Source organism: Meriones unguiculatus, chromosome 2 (genome assembly GCF_030254825.1).
Source record: "Meriones unguiculatus strain TT.TT164.6M chromosome 2, Bangor_MerUng_6.1, whole genome shotgun sequence".
Lineage (NCBI taxonomy): Eukaryota > Metazoa > Chordata > Mammalia > Rodentia > Muridae > Meriones > Meriones unguiculatus.
The window spans coordinates 53,087,579-53,093,578 of NC_083350.1; positions in this window are offsets into that span (position 1 = coordinate 53,087,579).

Genomic DNA, 6,000 nt, shown 5'->3' on the forward strand with positions numbered 1-6,000 from the left:
CTCAGCCTCTCTTGACACAGAGCTGGAAGAAAAATAGTACCCATCCCAGCTCTAGGTGACCCTGAGATCCTGCCTGGCATCTACCAGTGCAGCTGAGGAGGCCCTCGGCCAACCCAGCATCGGTTGGACCCTTGCGTTACTGATCTGTTCCAGATTGCAATAGGCCTAGAAGAAAGCAGAGGCTGAATGTAATCCTACTGGAGTAAGGACACATCTACCCATGCAGAGTAGCCGAACAGTATTTTTATAGAGATGTGAGTGTTCGCTCATTCATTCATTCATTCATTCATTCATTTCCTCACTCACTCACTCACTCACTTACTCTTTCAAAGGGTATTGAATCAGTCCTGACTCTGTAGGACACTGTGCTAGATGGAAGAGGTTCTGAGGTAGCAAGACTCAGACTCTATTTTCAAACCTCTCACATACCGAAGTAGGGACACAGATAAGACAGTCAAGAAAAAAACAACAGTGTGATAAATGCAGCAAGAAATTCTAACACTGACTTTCATTTATTGAGCTTATACTGTGTGGCAAATACTATTTAATGCATATTATTTTTAAGAACACACATTGGTTCATTTAACCCTCTATAGGAATTACAGATGGTTATAGCTACCAGATAGGTGCTTGGAACCAAACCCAGGTCCTTTGCAAGAGCAACAAGTGCTATTAATTGATGAGCCAATCTCCTGGAACCACTGTGTTATATTTGAATGTGAAATGTCCACTCTATAAGTCTACAGCCATACTGGCTTGTATGTGCTTAATCTCTGAAATGTCCCCCCATAACTCATATACTTTTGTTTTGTTCTGTTCGGGTTTTTTTTTTTTGTGATAGTGTTTCTCTGTATAACCTTGGCCGTCTGGAAACTCCATCTGTAGACCAAGCTGACCTCAAACTCAGAGATGCCTCTGCCTCTGCCTGCTGAGAGCTGGGACCAAAGGCATGTGCCACCATGCCTGGTTTTGTTTGTGTCTGAGACATGATCTTGGTGGTTTAGATGAGAATGGTCCTATAGGTGCATATATTTGAATGCTAAGTCCCAGTTGGTGGAACTGTTTGAGAAGGCTTGGGAGGTGTGTCTCTGGGGCTGAGTTTTGAGCTTTCGATAGCCCACTCCATTCCCGGTTAGCTATCTCCTGCTTGTGGATCAGATGTCAGCTCTCAGCTCCTGCTCCAGTGCTGCCTGCCAGCCGCTGCCACACTCCGTGCCAGGGTGGTCGCAGACTTGCTCTCTGAAACTGTAAGCAAACCTTACAGCAAGTGGACTCTTTCTTCTATAAGTTGTCTTCGTCATGGTGTCTCATGTGAGACATGCCCAGGAGCTCTAAACTCACGACACAGTTGAGGATGACTTTGGAATCTTAATCTAATCCAAGTGCTAGGGTCGTTGGCATATGCCACCATGTGCAGCAGTTTTTGTTTTATTTTTCGTGAGACAGACTCTCACACTGCGGCCCAGGCTCATCTAAAGCTCCCTGTGTAACCCAGAGAAGTCCGAGCAGTCCTCCTGTGTCAGCCTCCTGGGTGCTAGGATTGCAGCTGTTTGTTACCATGCCTGCCCCCTCTCCTCTCTGTTCCCCTCCCTCTTCCTCTTCCCCTTTCCCACCAGTGTTCAACCATGGAGGCACCCTTATTGAGCTTGTCCCAGCACCTTCTAAAAGCCCCACCTCTAAATACTAAAGTTGGATTGTTTCCGCTATTGTTGTTTGGTGGGGGTCAGGTGATGAGACAGAGTCTCAGCGTGCAGCCCCGTCTGTCCCGAAGCTCATTGTATAGACCAGGCTGGCCTCGGGCTCACAGAGATCCTCTTGCCTCTGCCTTCCAAATTCTGGGATTTGTGTGCACCACCATGCCCGGCCTATAGATTCTGAGTTCCTCAGAGTAGAGATTAAACTCCAACAAAACTTTCTGTGGAGACAAATCAGATACAAATCGGAGCCCTTCCTGTTGTTCTTTGATATAAGGTTGTGGGGTGTGTTTGTGTGTGTGTGATGCGGAAGATTGAATTTAGGGCCTCACACATGCTAAGTAAGTCCTCTACCACTGAGGCATATCCCATTGTTTTTGTTGTTTGTTTCTACCTAAAAATATTTTATTTTGTGTGCATGAGTGTTTTGCCTACGTGTATGTACATGTATCTCGTGCATGTGTGGTGCCCACTGAGGTTGAAGAGATCGTCAGAGTCCCTGGAACTAGAGTTTTGGTCAGTTGTGAACCACCATGTAGGGGAATGAAAGCCCAGTTCTCTGAAGAGCAGATGGCCCAGTGAATAAAGGCACTCCCAGCAAGCCTGATGATCTGAGGTCTGATCCCTAGGGCTTCCACAGTAGAACCAACTCCTGTAAGTTATGATCTGAATGGATGTGTGTGTTCCTGTATATACACACCAGCCAATGCCAGAGCAGTGGGTGGAACAGGCAAGCCTCTCCTTGCATATTCTTGTGCCCTCACAGCCTGCCCAGCCCAGAAAATGCTCAGCCAAGCTGCCTCCCTGCAAACTCCAGTGGGGGCACAGGATCCACCCACCTTCCTTTTTCCTCTCCTCCCAGGGAGAGTTCTGAGCAGTTAAGCCTCTCCATTTGCCTTGGCTCCATTAGCCTGGGCCTGAGGGTGTGAATGGTACAGTCATTCCTTGCTAAGTGCTTATATTAGACTAATAGGTCATCTGTGCTTTTCTCTGAAGAAGGTCCAAATTCCTGGTAAACAACCAGACACTCTCCCAGCCCACAGCCCAGAGCCAGGATCATGTGGAGGCACACTGGCTGGGCAGAAGCTCTTGATGCTGTCGTGGCTGGCTGGGATGGGTAATGCCATTTGACTAGTTTCTGTGTAGCACACTGCGAAGGGCTCCTGGTAGCAGGGCCGAGTGCTGAGGGACAGTCTTGAGGCAGCAGACTTGGTGTGTGTTTGTTGTCTGGTTTTGTTTTGAGACAGGGTCATCCTATGTAGCCCTGGCTGGCCTTGAATTTACAGAGATCCACCTGCCTCTACCTCTGGAGTGCCAGGATAAAAGGTATGTGCCACCATGCCTGGCTTCCATCTTATTTTTGAGGTGGGGTCTCTTACTGAACCTAGAGATCACTGACTCACCGAGACTAGCTGGGCAAGCTTCAGGGATCCGCCCGTCTCCACCCACCGATGGCTAGGTGCTGCCATGCCTAGCTTTTTTTTAAGATGTGGATGCCGGGAATCCAAATCCAGGTCCCTACGATTGTGGGGTGAGGACTTCACCAATCGATCCAATTCCCCAGCGCCCCAACTTGGTTGTTTTGAAGGCTGGAAGTTATTACGATGCCTCATACAGGATGAGCACTGAATAAAGACAGGCACTGTTGTCATTGCTTCTGGGAGAGATACCTGTAGGCACCATGAGCTCTGTCCTATGTCCCAGAAGGCGATGCAGGTGACTCTCCCAACAATTGTGCTCAGATTCTGGGGGGAGCTGCCTTAGGACATTTTTTTTCAAGATCTGAGCTCCAGGGTGGAAACCCGCATCCTGAATCTGCAGCTCAGATCCCAAGGGACCCTGAATGAGTTTCGAAAGCAAAGAAAGCCAGCATCTTTTTTGTTTTTTTTTTTTTTTTTGAGACACGGTTTCTCTGTGTAGTCTTGGCTGGCCTTAAATCACAGAGATCTGCCTGCCTCTGCCTCCAGAATGCTGGGATTACAGGTGTGTGCTACCATGCCTGGCACATGAAAGACAGCTTATTTGTCAATAGTCTTTTAACTGCAAGTAACAGAATTACTTGATTTTGCTTTGAACAAGGGTATCTAGCCATTACGCAATGCTAGGAAGTTCAGTAGGCCTTAGGGAAGCCAGACTGGTGAGTCAGGGGCCAGGAACATCTTCAACTGTCTACTATTTTCTGCAAACTGACTCTCTGTACATGAGGAAATCTGGATTGATTTTTCTGGACAGGGCCACTACTAGGCTCAGGAAACAGAGATCACTGCAGGCTTGCTAGATTTCTGGTCTTGGCTGTTGCAGAGAGGGGCAAAGTGAATGTGCTACACACAAAATGTTTATTTTTGCACTGAGCTGAAAACAACTGAGAAGCAACAGAAATGGGAAGAGTTCTCTCTCTTTCATTTCCTGAGAGCAAGGCATAAATTTTCACCCAACAATGGTGGCAGAGTGAGAAAAATGTCTTTCTTTCTCCCTGAGGGTTTTGAAACAAGGTTTCGTGTAGACCAGACTGTCCTCAGCTTGCTATGTAGTAGAGGATAACCTTGAACTCCAATTCTTCTGCTTCCACCTCCCAAGTCCTGGGTTATAGGTGTGTGTTACCAGACTCAGCTAGCTTACTTGCCTTTCTCCTTCTACCCTCCCTTCCTTCCTCCTTTCTCTTCTTCTTTCATGTAGACAGTGTTTCCCCATGTTACCTGTTAGTGTCCGAGAATCACTGAAGAAAGACCCCAGACTCAAGTGGTATGCAAAAGCGAGGAGCATTTATTCTGCAGAAAATTTCTAGCATGCCGGGGCCACCACTCCTTAGGATGGGACCATACAGTAAGCACACCAGCTCAATTTAAAGACAAAAGGGGTGGTGGTGGTTAGGATTAGCTAAGCATTTAGGAACTTTCCAGAGTTGCTAACGACTTTTCCTCAGATTTTCTGAATCATAATATTTAGCTCAAGCCCATGTGTTAACCTTCAAGATGATTGGCTGCCCGTGAGCTTCCGGTTTTCCAGAAACTGTTTATGTTCCAAGAAATAGAAACTCAGGCCTAGTTAGGCAAAGTTGAAAATGAAGCCTGTCATGGAGTCAGGTTAGCCAAACAGATTGGGGCCTTCAGGAGTCTCTCAGAGGCTTTGGAGTTATTAGACCTCTCATTACACAGGCTGGCTTCAAACTTTTCATCTCAAGCAATCCTGCCTCAGACTCCCAGAGAGCTGGGGCTGCTGATGTGTACCTAGACACCTGAAGAAAAGCTACTCTGAAAAAAAGTTTTTTAAAGCCAGGCACGATGGCACGCGCCTTTAATCCCAGCACTCGGGAGGCAGAGGCAGGCAGATCACTGTGAGTTTGAGGCAAGGCTGGTCTACAAATCAAGTCCAGGATAGCCAAGGCTACACAGAGAAACTCTGTCTCGAAAAACCAAAAAAAGAAAAAGAAAAAAAAAAAAGAAAGTTTTAAAAGATTTGTTTTTATTTTATGTGTATGAGTGTTATGCCTGTGTTTAAGCCCGTGTACCATATACATGCCTGGTACCTAAGAAAGGCAGAAAAGGGCATCAGATCCCCTGGAACTGGAGTTAAGGATGGTTGTGAACCACATTGTGGGTCCTGGGAACTGAACTTGGGACTTCGGCAAGAAAGGGCAGCAAGTGCTCTTAACCACCGCGCCGTCTCTCCAGTCCCAGAAAGGCTTCACTGCTCCCACACATTTCCTCATCCTTCTCTACCACCCACTGTCCAGCTTTTCTTCCTTCTCTTAAAAGGGACAGAGACTCTCAAATCTAATTGTTTCCTGCCTTTTCACTTCTTTTCTATGAACTCTTGTACACGTAAATATTAGCAAACATTGGTGCCTTTTCTCCTCTTAATCTGTCTGATCTGTATTTGTCTGTGATCAGTCGCCTTACACTCACAACACCACACCTCGCTTTTCACAACAGGACTCTGCTTTCAAACCAGGAGGCAGAACAAGCCCTTCCTTCTCTTAAAAAGTAGATCTGAGCTGGACAGTGGTGCTGGCACACACCTTCTATCCCAGCGCTTGGGAGGCAGAGGCAGGAGGATCTCTTGAGTTTGAAGCCAGCCTGGTCTACATAAGAGTTTCAGGCTAGCCCAAGCTGTAGTGAGATCTCAAAACAAAAATAAAAACAAACAAACAAAAAACCCATATTTGTTAATTTGATTTTGTTTGGTAAGCCTCCAGCTGCTTTCCTTGGCTGACAAGCCCTCTGTTTTCTTCTTCATAGCACATTTGAAAGGTAGTCTTACAGTTCAGCAATTCTGCCTTATTACTCCTTTTTTGTTTTGTTTTCTT